Source organism: Macrobrachium nipponense, chromosome 14 (assembly GCF_015104395.2).
Source record: "Macrobrachium nipponense isolate FS-2020 chromosome 14, ASM1510439v2, whole genome shotgun sequence".
NCBI lineage: Eukaryota > Metazoa > Arthropoda > Malacostraca > Decapoda > Palaemonidae > Macrobrachium > Macrobrachium nipponense.
In genome coordinates, this window is record NC_087207.1 from 95206925 (window position 1) to 95221885 (window position 14961).

The window sequence follows — 14961 nt, forward strand, 5'->3', positions numbered from 1 at the left end:
AATCCCGAAGGAAGATGAACAGACGAACGAGCGAACTCATATCATCAAAACAAAAGAAAAAGAAAACCTGTTATTATGAGAGGGAATGGGAGAACAACAAAAAAAGCAAAGATAATGAAGTAGGTGATAAAAAAAATGAGAATAAGAGAGAGAAATCTTTCGAGAGGAGCGGGGAAATAATATGATTAATAATGAAAGATTTGGGGGGAAATGCATTATCACTAATATATGGAAAAGAACGTGACGACACTGATTCGACTGATCATGAATTGGTCTGAAATGAAGTCAATTAAAAAATTATACAATACTAAAAAAATACTTTCTTTTGAAGAATACGGATCACAGAAACTGATAATAAGTAGGAGTGAAGGAAATGATCTTTTCAGAATTTCATTTCTGTCTTTAAGTAATGCATAGGCTATATTTAAATAACACTAATATTAATAATAAATTTTATTTCAGCTCTAGGCCATTATACGTAGAATATGCTAGGAGAGGCAATAACATACACAAACAGATACATGAGATAACATGATAAAAAATAAATCGGCAATATCCACACAGTCGCTGAAGACGTATAAAAAATAGTATTCATAGTAATGGTAATGGCAGCAATAATATTGAGAATAGTAGTTGAAAAGATTAAGAATGTTAACAATTAGTAAACAATTATCCCTATTTAAACTTTCCTTATTCATCGTTTTATGAAATATACTAAGTATATTTTGACATTGTTTAGTTGATTTAATACGTTTGTTTGATCTCTCTCTCTCTCTCTCTCTCTCTCTCTCTCTCTCAATTACAGACTTAGTATAAACGAAGAACGTTTAGAAGGATAGCATCCCAAGCCTCTCCTGACTCCAAGTTTTGTTTCCTCAGTAAACTTCCTAATACTGACACAATTAAGGCGTCCGCTTATCTTTAAGATCGCTATTAAGCATATATAATATTGATAAAAGACACCAAAAATCAGATGTCTTAGTTTTGACTGATTGCTTCGTTTAACGGCCAAAGAGGACTGAAATGCATATGCTATTATATCTCGTTCCAGAGGCCTACACTACCTGCTGATCTTTAAAAAAAAAAAAAACCTTTGCCTGACGCAGCAGAATGGAGCTTGGATCTAGTTCCAAAGATGCGTCAAGACGCGTCTAAGAAACCCGCAAACCCAATCAAAGGGTCGATGCTATTGGAATTCTATCGAACCAACCGGCCACCTACCCCCAGCCCCACTCCCTATGGAGAGTAAGTAGTTACTAATTCCCCGCTGTAGCCAACTCGTCGCCGGGAATGATAAATCCCTTCGAGTGATGAGAGAAACCTGACGTGAACATAGCGTACATTTTTGCATTAGGAAAGCAGAAAGTGCTTGATGCAGGAGGACGCGATGTTCAAAGCAGTAAAGTACCACTTGATAAGGAAGGTATACACAGTCTAAAGACCTGCTACGAGCGCTGTTCGTTTTACTGGTTATCAAGTTATATTATAAACCTTAACACCTGATCAGTTAATTTGGCTGCTACACCCAAGATGGAATGTCAAAATCCGGTCTTGTGATCGGATTTGTATATTCATGTTACGGCTCTGACACTTCTTGGCTCGAGTCCAGGTAGAAAAAGTAGCATATGATATTGACCCCAATGGTTTAAACCTGTTATGTATCTACCTTTTCGGTGTATTTAGTATACACCCGTTGGGGATTATTTTATTTTTTTAACTATGTATCCACATTTGCAGAGTGTTTTGTACAAGAACGTTGGGATTATCGTGACCCCAACAAATATTGTGATATTTTTCTGTGACTTTCTAGCCAAAATTCCTGAATAATGTCCTTCTTCCACTGATTTTTGAAGATGACTCTCTCCTTTTTTTCTATCTGTTTAAAATCGCTTACTTATCATTAGCTTCATATAGCCGTCTGCCATGACATAGAAATACAGTCACTTTGTTTTCCTCTCATTGTATATTATTATTATTATTATTTTTGTTCTAAGGGGTCCACAATAATAAAAAAAATATTTTTGCGAGTTCGTGTATAATTTTAAAACCCTTTACAAAAACGCTTTCGAACTCTTCTCTGGAATCATCTTCAGTTCCCGCAACAATTTTTTTATTTTGTTTTTGTATATACTCTCACGATAGAGAGTCTTTCCCAACTAAAATTATTATTATATTATTAGTATTAGTATTATTATTATTAATATTAGAATTATTATTATTATAGTAACAGGAATGAGATCATAGAGTCGTGATATTTCATTACATTATTTACATTATAAATATTATTTACATTATAAACCAGTTACGGACGCGCTTTCCCCGTCACATCAGATGTTTCCGACACCCAGAATTACTATCAAGATACTACCAAACCTAACCTAACCCTAGGGGCATGGCTGAAAACGAGGGCTGGTGCAACACTGGCATACATCTCAAATGTTTGCCCCAGGGACAGAAGCAATCTCACGCCTTCTGAGCAATTCTGCAACAACTTTTTGTTTTGCTGTGTTTGTTCATTCGAAGTTTTTCAATGTTCCGAAGGGGAAGGGTTTTGTGCAAACTGAGTCATCTTCTTCCGGAAATTTGACGAAAATAACACTTTGTATGGATAGAGATCTTTCACATAGATATATTATTTCCATTATTGTTAGGTGATTCATATAGGTGTGTGTGTGTTATATATACATACTCATATACAATATATATATATATATTATATTATTATATAATATTATATTATACTTATAATATATTTAATATATTTATAAATATATATATATAATATGTATATATATATTATACATACATATATATATAGAAATTTAATATTAAAAATATATATAATAATATATTATATTAATATATATTATAATTAATATTATATCTATATATATATATATATATATATATATATATATATATATTATATATATACCAATATATTAATATAATATTATATATATAGATATATTATATTTATATATATATACTATATATATATATTATAATATATATAAATTATAATATATATATACCAATAAGTATATATATTATATAATTATATATATATATATATATCTATATATATATATATATATATATATATATATTTTATTTTAAATTAAATTTTAAAATTTTTTTTTTTATTTTACTATATTTCTCTCTCTCTCTCTCTCTCTCTTCTCTCTCCTCTCTCTCTCTCTCTCTACTCAAGAATGTTGATATAAAGAAATACCTTTTTGCATTTGTGTGTAATTATTGGTTTATGTATACTGAAATATGCTTATTGCTACCTTGCAATTTTATACGCAGCTTTTACTATTTTATTAAAAAAAAAATAGATATTCATGTATGGATCTTCATAATGAAGATTATTCATTAAAGAACAAAATTGGATTAGGTTATTTTTAAATACGGAAGAAAGTACAAAAGTAGGTGACCTATCAGTCAGATAATGAGGGAAGGTCAAAATAGGAATTAAGCGTCGCATAGCAATTATTACAATCTGTTATTTCAATATTAACGTCAATTATATTATTTACTACATCACTTATTCAGTACAAGAACTTTTAAATCTGTTTCATAGAAATTACAGTGCATAATTTCTGATCCAATTTTATACTGAAATTCACAGAAATTGTTGCAATAGAAATGATAGCAGTCCGAATCGTTACTCGCAATTTTTATTAATTTTATCGGACTCACGTTCCTTTCAAAATCTAGTTTGATTGCTAAAACCATAAATAAATTGTCTTCGTTAATGAATCCCTTTTCCCTTTTAACATGACTCACCATGAATCTAGAATTATGATCAGCACCTGGCTATAGGAAGGATAGGGACCATTATCTGCCCAGACTTGATTGGTCAGTTTTGGAAAAAACAAAATTGATTTTGTAAACCAAATTGTTAGAAGGTATTTTAAATGAAATAAATATATGAAAAAGACAAATGTTAAATTCAATAAGAAAATTAATACCATGGTTGCAAAAGTATATGAAGGCATATGGTTAATTTCAAAAACTTGAAATGAAAGATCTCGGAAAATACATTTTGCAATTGATTTTTCCGCGTTTGATCGTTTACTTTTCGTACCAGATTGTTCACATCTCTCTCTCTATCTCTCTCTTTTCTCTTTCTGTTTCTCTTTCTCTCTCTCTCTCTCTCTCTCTCTCTCACAAACAAAAAACACGAACTTCAAGTCAAACGAAACAGAACAAAACCCCCTCTCCCACCTCTACAATCTCTTTATTTAAAAACGGAAATGCAATTAAACGAAGCTCAGTATCTAAAGCATTTAAGAGTTTTGCCACAGGGCTGAGAGAGAGAGAGAGAGAGAGAGAGAGAGAGAGAGAGATAAAATTCAATAAGCAATTATCGCCGAAATGCTCATTACCAAGATGGCATGAGATTGAAAGAAAAAAAATAAAATGCCATTTTCACGGGTTGGAAGAATTAAAAAGAAAATAATTTTCCACTTCTTAAACATGACTTGGCATCTTGAGTTTCATACGGACGCGCACACACACACACACACACACACACACACATATATATATATATATATATATATATATATATATATCATATATATATATATATATATATATATATATATATATATATATATATATATATATATCTTATATATATATATTATATATATATAATATATATAATATATATAATATATACTATATATTTTATTTATAAATATATATATATAATATATAATATAATATATATATGTGTGTGTGTGTGTGTGTGTGTGTGTGTGTGTATTTCGAAACAGCAAATTTCTGTTCCAGATTCTTTTTTTTATTGAAATAAAAAAAAAAAATTTCAATAGATTCATTGTTGTTTGAGGTGAATTTCTGTAAATATCCCAGTTATTTCATGTCAAAATAGCTGATACCTTCATTCGAAAACAATACATTAAGGAGGGCCCATTCAATCTCATAGATAAGGATTATTAAACTGGTGTTTACTGTCCAGTCTATCAGGTAATTGGTTCGTGGTCGATACCTGTTGTAATATAATTCTTTCACACGGAAGATATTAACTGCAAAAGGATACTGTATTGTGTAAAATAAATGAAGAGTTCATTAAACTGGCATATTGTGTCGAGTCTGCAAATTTAAATGGAGAATGCAATGCAATATTCTTGGAATGCCTTCATTTCAAATCCAAATCCATTATTGTTGTCACTTATTTTAACAGGGAAAGGAATATTTCATTATATAACAGAGTAAGATTTGAATGAGTGAGGTATACTTTATAAATTTTGAGCCGTGTCTAAGTCCTTCCTTTTTATGAGCGACTGTAGTCGAATGCCTCGAGTTCATTGGAGACCAGACTGTTTTCCTTGCATGTTTATGCAGTGCAAAATATAGAATAATGTCAAATTTGCACTGTCCTCCCTTGACATTTAAGACATTCAACTAATCGCAACTTGTATTTGAATCGATGCCTTTGGATCAGCTAAAGATGACATTCAGCTAAAAGGGTAAGGAACTTACATTTGAATCGATGACTTTGCAACAGCTAATGATGCAAGCTTTCCATACAACATATACTGAATGGCGATTCTATTCGAGATTACGCTCGACTGATTTATGTTTCCAGAATCATTTCGTAAGTCGGTGTTTTTCATCTTGATAAAGAAGCTCCCTCACCTTATTCACAAGAGGACCCATTCCATCTGCCTGTCTTTCCCTGCGCGAGAAGCCAGGCAATTTCGCGAGGTTTTCAACACGATGAAAAATGGTCGTGTGAGAAACTCTTACAAGATTTGAAACACCTTCTCGTGAGGAAGAGAATAAATAAACACAACCTTATTCTCTTGACAAAAAATAAATCTTCACATTAGCAGCGCTTATTGAATACTTTCTGCAAGCGCTCGCCTCCCTCCTCTCTTGATAACCGCCATTCAGAATACGTAATAATTATTGACTTTGGAGTGAATTGTTATTCCAAAGTTGATCATTAGTCGTAATATAGCCTTTCAAGACATTATAACAGCATTACGTGTGATCAGTCGCTATGCACGTCATTTCAACTGATAGCGTTTTGAACTTCGAATAAAGTAGGCTAACTCAAGAATTTGATTTCTCAAAATAAAACTCTTCAAATTCTATATTGCGTCTGAGAATGTCACCTTTCGCACAGAAAAAAAATTGTTCTTCAGAGTTTCCCTCTGAATATTTTATTCAGTTTGAACCAGGTTTCCTCACTTTTTCCTACCAGAAGTAATTGGGAGCGGTGAAGATAAGCAAGGTGTTCTCATTTGGGGAAGTATCACAGTGGTCCTATTACCTCCACCATTTAAAGCCAACCAGTTCCCGAGAGGAATTTCTCGTTCATCCATGAAACCGGAGGTTGTGTTCAGGAAGGCAGCTGAGAAAAAGGAACGAAAATATGAGGAGTCGCCAGTTTTACTGCTAATTGCAGCTTACCATCTGCTGATTGCCTCTCTCGAGCAGGGCACTAACTCTCCTCAAGGATGCAATTGGGAAACGACGGCGCAAATGCAGGACAATTTCGGCTACTTCACCTTCGGAATCAGCTTGTACAAATTTCCTGCACGACGGCAGCATTTACCGGAATTTGCATATCAAGTCAAATGCAACATTTGCATCATATTCATAAGTCACAGATATGCAAAGTTAATCTTCATAAACAGAGTTAATGTGTGAAACCCTCGCATCAATTTTATAGTTTTTTAACAAACCATATCGTTCCATCTCATGACACGTTACGACAACATCATGGCTGCAAGTTTGCTATTCATTTCCTTACATTAGCTTCTCAGCATATTTTTTCTGTTTATGCAAATCCACTACAAAGACGCAAGAAGGAAAATGTTCCTTCACGAACAGCGAATTTAACGTTTCCACAAAAGACATTCACCAGCGAATTTAACGTTTCCACAGAAGACAGACACCAACAAGTACATTTCACTTCGGCTGACGGGTGAATATCCGGTGTCCATTTTCCTTCTCATGCCTCCTACCCTCTCTTCTTTCTTCAAGAGAGAAAAAAAAAATTCCTACAAGTTCATCCCCATTGTCCTTGCAATGAATAAATCAGGCAGAGATAAAATAATTGATAAAGTTACAATAATTTTACCCGAGACCATAAAATAATCACACTTCATCAATAATGAAACATTCTAAGACATGACTTTTCCTTTATGTGAGGACGCCTCAAATGAAAACATTTTTATACACTAGAAGGAAAAGTTGACTTCCTTTGCACTTTGCTCTTTGCGTTTTGAGGAAAGAGTCTTGCAAGATCCATCACTGATTATTAAGTTTCCCTTTCCAACTCAAGTTAAATATCACTAAGCGTACTCAGCAACAGTGACATCGCTTATCATCATCAGATAAAAAAACATTACGGGTACGAGGTTTGCGATATTGAGTCATCTCGTGATTCGGACGACAGATAATGATGGCGGAATCGGTTATGGCATCTCTATATGTTTAACTCAAAATGACTGAAAACGTATTCAATGAAGGAACTCTCCTCATCCTCTGAAAAATGTGAGGTTTCTTGGTCACGTGATGTGTGAAGTAACACAAGTGACACAGATTAACGTTCTTTTTGTTATAGACAAATAGATAGTGTATTGTCCTGCTGAATGCTCAATGCTCGCGATTATGGTGACTGTAGCCAGTTCCAATTTTCTGGGTATCAAGTTCATTGATTTTCACAACAGATGACTCCGGCATTCCAGGGCCAGATTCGAGTTTTGTAGGGGAGGGGGCGGTCGGCTTGGATTTTATAAACAAAAGTGTGACAGCCAACGCTGAGGTCTGTCGGACTCAAGTGGAAAGGAATGACATCAGCAGATACTTGTATGGAAAAGCATTATATACGGCACCTGAGACGGACAGAAACATAAAAGTTTGAGGGATAATGAAATTGAAATTTTTAAAAGCTTTTACAAGATAGATTTTGCTACATAATGTCTTCCATCTTGTGAAAGTGGAAGTCCCAGATGCGTTTTTGAGTGACACTGATTTTGACAAGGTGCGGTTGAGTATTGGCCAGTATCATTTTTCAACAATATTTGCCCATGACATGTACTCTGTTGTAGCTGCTCAGCCACTGGAAAATACCTCGATATATTTGAAATGGGAGGTCCCTCTTTTTAATAAAATTTTCTATCGTCATCGATTGTACCCTCTCATATCTGTTCATTCTTCGTTTCTGCATTTACACAATAACCCAAGTGAGGGGATGAAACATCTTTATTGCGAAGAACTGATCAAGTTCTCATTTCTTCCTTTCTGTGCCCTGTTTACGACTTGTCACTTGGTTCCTAACGAGCAGGGCAGTTCGTCCTATTTCCCCAATCGTCAGAGAGACAAATTGCTTTCCAACAGGACTTGAAAGAAAAGGTTTTTCAGAAATTCTGTCTGATTGGCGATAATTGTGCTTCGGTTTGTTTCCAAGACGAAGCAGAGTAAATATATGTTTGTTTTATATTAAACAACAACAACATTGATTTTATTCAACGACTATTTTTTCTCTAACCTTTATTCGTTTTCGACATTTGGGTGGTTACTCGTTTCTTTCACTTCTTAGTTTGTTTATCATTTGTGTCATTTATCTCGTTTCGTAAGTTTTCCTGTCTGCTGTTCCCTGTCATCTTTTATAAAATTTGTTCTTTGCTGCTCATTTCCATATCCTGTAATCGAATTCCTTCCTTATTGGACTTTTGGGCTTTTAGCATTCTGCTTCTTTATATAATAATAAATAATAATAATAATAATAATGGCTTTCTGTAAATGCTGTCAAGTAAATCTTATGGAAAGAGGGAGAGAGAGAGAGAGAGAGAGAGCCGAGAGAGAGAGAGAGAGAGAGAGAGATTCAACAACTAATAATAATAATAATAATAATAATAATAATAATAATAATAATAATAATAATAATGGCTTTCTGTAAATGCCTGTCAAGTAGGTCTTATGGAGAGAGAGAGAGAGAGAGAGAGAGAGAGAGAGAGAGAGAGAGAGACCCAACAAACTAAAATGCTTTCTGGTAATACACATGATCTTTGCAATTTTCAAAATGCTTCAGGAAAGAAGAGAAGAAAGAAAGAAAGAACGAAATTCCGGAGAACATAATCAAGGAAATTGGCTTCAGGAGGAGGTGGCTGCCTATCTCGTTAAGACTTTCAAGGTCTACTTTACTTTGGCAAGTGAATTTTCATGGAGCTGCATCACTTTTTCGTTTTCTGTAAATGAAAACTATGAGATGGCTTTGTCTACCGGTCGGCACTTTTTTCTGACCACCCTCAGATCTAAAAAAACCACTGAGGCTAGAGGGCTGCAAATTGGTATGATGATCATCCACCCTCCAATCATAAAACAAACCGAACAAATAGCAATCCTTAGCCTCATTAGCTTCAATATTTTATTTAAGGTTAAAGTTAGCCATAATCGTGCGTCTGGCAACTGTTATAGGACAAACCGCCACGGGGCGTAGTTAAAGTTTGACGGGCGCGGGCTCATACCGAAACCACCGAAAGATAGATCTATTTTCGGTGTCGGGGGTTTGCCTTGATTATACGCTATGAGGGAAACTCGATTACGCCGAAGAAAGTTCAGCATTATTTTTTTTACTTCTTTTCATTTGTCACTGGGTCACTCGAAAAATTCCCGCTACTACTGAGTTCCATTCTCGGTCCTTCTTCTTTCATTCCTCCAGGTAACATCTGGGGAGGGAAAGAGCAGGTCACCAGAGCTATAGTAGATTCACACAACCGTGCATTTGATGTCTAGGACCAGTGGTCCCTTACGGCGCTCCTGATTGGCTGTTGATAAGCCAATCACAGGGCTGGAAAACTCTCAGTCTCTCTCGAGAGTTCACATGGGTAGGATCTATGTTCCATTTCTCATAGGTCCTCGTTGGACGAGTGGATTTCGCGCTCGGATACCAATCCAATGGTCCGAAGTTCGATTCTCGGCTCGGCCCACACGCCGTAATCAGAGGAGTTTATTTTTGGCAATAGAAATTCATTTTTCGATATAATGTGGTTCGGATTCCACAATAAGCTGTAGGTCCCGTTGCTAGGTATCCAATTGGTTCCTAGCTACGTAAAAATATCTAATCCTTTGGGAGCCAGCCCTAAGGAAGAGCTGTTAATCAGCTCAGTGGTCTTGGTAAGACTAAGATATACTTTCTGCCACCTCTCATGAGGGATACGTCTTTCAAAAGTATCCCTCAGTAGAGGTGGAACATGCATCCTGCCTATGTGAACTCTCGAGAGAGGCTGAAAGTTTTCCAGCCCTGTGATGGCTTATCAACAGCCAATCAGGAGCGCCGTAAGGGACTGGTCTAGATATCAGATTGCATGGTTGATGTGAATCTACGTATAGCATTGACGTCATCTTACTCGTCATAAATGAAACACAACAAGTCTTTTCGTTATTCTGCAGATGTTTTTTCTCTTTCTTTAATCTGTTGTTCTGATTTGGTGTAATGCCTTATAAAAAAAGAGAATTGGAAATACCTTGTTCACATTTCAGATAATAATTTGTCCTGTTTTATGGGCACAATCCTTGCCACTTACTCTAGACTATTATATTTATTACGCAAATTTCCCTTTCACAACGTACCATGTTAGCATATTCCATTCTTTACCAAAACGTCGTGTGCGTGTTTTTTTCACTAATCTTGGGTTCAGTGATAATTCTTCCTTCTGAACTGCAGAAAAGACGTTCGAACTCGTTCCACTTCGCGTGAGAATATGGCTGAGTGTAAATCTGTATTCTGGTGCACAACTCTCATTCTCTGGGGCTTTTATTTCACCTCCTTTTGGTAACCTGATGTCCTCTGAGCACTGAAGCATTTCTAAAGCCTTTCTGCCTTCTTTTCTTATTCTCCGACATTCTTCTTCTCCCTCGCGTGTTCGAAGAATTACGGTATTCTCTCGTGAGAAGAGGAAATTTTTGGGGGGATGGTGGTCATGCCAAGTTCTCTCTCTCGCTCTCTCTCTCTCTCTCTCTCTCTCTCTCTACCTCTTTCTCTCTCTCTCTCTCTCTCTTCTCTCTCTCTCTCTCTCTCTCTCTCTCTCTCTCAGCTCTTTCCTAACAAACGAACAAAAGGATATGTAAATTTTGACATGTAAAGTGAGTCTACTTATGATTCAAGAAAAGAAACTTGAAAACAGGAAAGTTTTACTAAATCAAAGCGAGTGTATCTATGGCGCACTGACACAATCACTGGCACTGGGCCCAATTTCCCCTTATTTCTTCATTCTTCCATAGTGCATTACGTAGTAATACATAGAAACAATTCACACCCAGATATGAATGCCAACATATCTTGGCAAACTAAACAGAGCAGGGAAACGTATGATTATTCGTAAAGGGTGGGTGACTGGGTGAAGACGCATCGTAAGAAAATATCCTCATGACTACGAAAGAACCACTGGTAGGCAGACAATCCCGTATAAAAAACTGATACTACATGAAGACATCTTTTCGTATATTTGATTTAATTGATGATTTCCTGTATACGTGACTTAATTTGATTAATTTAAACGATTTGAATTGATTTCCTGTATTTGTGATTCAATTTGACTCGTCTAAGTGATTTGGTTTGATGATTTCCAAATTTATTTAATTTGATTCGTCTAAGTTATTTGATTTCATTATTTTCATATATACGTGATTTAATTTGATTCGACTAAGTTATCTAATTTGATTATTTCCATAAATACGTGATTTAATTTGATTCGTCTAAGTTATTTAACATGATTATTTCCATATATACGTGACTTAATTTGATTCGTCTAATTGATTTAATTTGATTCGTATGTGATTCAATTTGATTCGTTTAAGCGATTTAATTAGATGATTTCCATACATACGTGATTTAATTAAATTCGTCTAACTGATTTCATTTGATGATTTCCTTGTATATACATGATTAATTAGATGATTTCCGTATATACGTGATATAACTTAATTCGTATAAGTGATTTAATGTGAAGATTTACATGTACAAATCGTTGCCTGAGTTATAATCATGAAAGCCGCTCGGAATATAGTCTTTTATAAAAAGCCTACCTATTGAAAAGAAGAGAAAGAGAAAAAAAAACGAAAAAAAAGACGAAAACTACCTCACTTTCCGTCCTCCCTCAGCCCATCCCTCCTCCTACTATGCCCCACGACAGTGCAAGCAAACTGGTTGCCAAGCTACTACCCTACCGGACCGTGGTCTAAATTCGTTTTCTCAAGGGTTCATATCAGTGGTTTTTGTTCTTTGAACTTGTGGATTAGCATTATCATATAAGTCGTATGAAAATTCTTGAGTTATAGAGGAGTTTATCGGATAAAATTAAGTGAAACATATATTGTTAATATTGCATCAGAATACATTTGACAATATTGAAAATTCTTGAATACGCAGAGTTATACCAAACTCTTACCATGACCGTGAAATATGGAAAAGGACTTCATGCACTGAAAACAGATCTACTCACTCTTTATTCTGATCCTTTGGAGCATTTGAAACAGGAAACCGACAGGAATTCGTCTTGAAACCTGTAGGATATTTATTCAAAATTAGACATGCGAATTTATGTTACTTTATAAAAAAATCTGTTCACACAAAAGATTTACACCAGACTACCTTCATAAGTTAATACGTGCCATATTTTCATTTTTTAGAAAAAAAAATGTACATCTTTCCCTGTAGTTAATGCTATTAATATGATCATCAATTCTTACTGCAAATTTACCTGGTATTGAATAATAGAAATCACGGTACGTTCGCCCCAACATGATACCCAAACATTAACAACTTTGGTATGCCCACATTTCCAGGGATCCATCCCAGGCCTCCTTCTCCTTTAAAACCTATGTAAATAAATAAACCATCCATCTTGATAAGTTTACAAAGATAGGCCTAATAGGACAAGAAACATTCTGAAGGCCTCAAATGGGTTGTGTCGGTAGCAGGTAAACATACCTTTTCCGCGAGTGATTACCATTAACAGTTTTTGTAATGAAACTGGAATAGGACAAGCACATCTTACAAAAACAATTCACTCTGAAACTATACTGTAAAGTCAAAAAGTGAAATGCGGTACATGTTATGTTAACCAATAACCTGTAAAATTCCAGATAGCTGTGCCATTAATCCTATGAGAACAAAGCATTATTTTATCTGAACAGCCAAGGACACAAAGTTCTCTCAAAGAGGGACATCTCTATTGAATAAACGCTGCACCGAACTACTGCACCTGTTGCATATTCATGCATAAAGGAGTCGCGGTTAAGTGAAAGAGTAGAGGATCCAGCTTTGAATTGGTCTGAATCTGGGAATTCCAGGAGGTCGCTTTCTAGCCGAGAGAGGAAAGTTCGGCCTGAAGGACATCATGTTATTTAGTTTAAAATGATGATTCTGAATCCTCATCCTCTCTGATCTCCATTGGAATTCTGTCCCCAGGACTAAGGATATACACATCTGGCATCAAGATAGTTGATAATGAGGTGAAGCTGGGCGTTCTCGGTTTGTAGACCAGGATTATCATTATCAATCTGTATCGTGTTTTATGATTATCAATTTCAGAATGGACCACAAGTTCACTTACTAATATATCCGTCATCATTATAGAAAATGTAATAATATAATTGTATTAAATTTAAAAGTATCTTGGGGCATGGACATGAAAATAAATCATAGTATGTTGTTGTTGGTGTTTTTATTTTTTGGTTTGGGGTTTTTACGTTGCATGGAACCAGTGGTATTCAGCAACGTGACTTCCGAACCACGTCGAGAGTGAACTTCTATCACCAGAAATACACATCTCTCACTCCTCAATGGAATGCCCAAGAATCGAACTCGTGGCCACGAGGTGGCACGCCAACACCATACCGACCACACCACTGAGGCGAACATAGTTTGTTGTTGTTAATGCTTTGATATATACATTTCTGAATGAAGAAATGAAGAGGATCAACTAAATCACTTTGGAAGGAAGGTTTAGAAAAAAAAAAAAATTCGAGTGTTTTGATCAAAGGTAAGATGGAGCGAAAGAGTGTTCATATGTGCATGAAGAAATAAAACCAAAACATCATAACATTTAGTGAGGGAAAAGAATCTGTTTCGAGTGACCTGGACAGAAAATTCTTTGGTTCTTATAAAAACAGTGCAAGTTGGAAGCATCGGCATCGAATGCAAATAGTATTGCTTCGTTGGTCAGTATTGGGGAAATCTGCAGCGTGATGTATGTAGTGGATTTGTTTACTATTTTTTTTCAGCTCTTTTGTAGGTCCGGATTGTCCTTGTTCCACACATCAGATATGCTACTCTGGACCAGTGGTTCTCAACCTTTCTTGGCCTGCCTCAAAAGGTGCACTCCAAATATTAAGCGACAAAATACTAACACACACACACACACACAGATAGTGGAGAGAAAGCCCAGCGTGGCATCTCAGTAGTGCGGACCGTTGCACACATGCGTTTTGTGTGGTCCTAGAGTCAGTTTCAGACTGCCAACTGTTGTCACGATTCCCCCCACCACGCCCAGCTCTGGAATTCACCCCTTGGGGGAAATTCCATTCTGGTGGTTAGAGGCAATTCCCAATAGATTTTATTTTATTTCAAAATCACGTGTTCAAAAATATTCAAGGAATTCTAAGAATTCTTACCAATTAAGATCTTATGTACCACCCCGATTTTCATGAACACTCAACATTCAGAAAATAAGGATTTACCAGATGATATTGGAGGCTGGTCTGTTGGTTTCGACTGTCATCTGAAAAAAAAAGAGCTCATTAATAATGGCGCTTTCTAGTCATAAGCTATTGTCATAAGGTAAGTAGGTGGGGGGGGGGGGGGGGATAAAAAATAGTTAAATGCTTACCATTACGTCTTTTCATTGATGCCATTTCCGCAAAAACGCAGGAGATAACTTATTGTTTAGGCCTACACTAATATGCCTC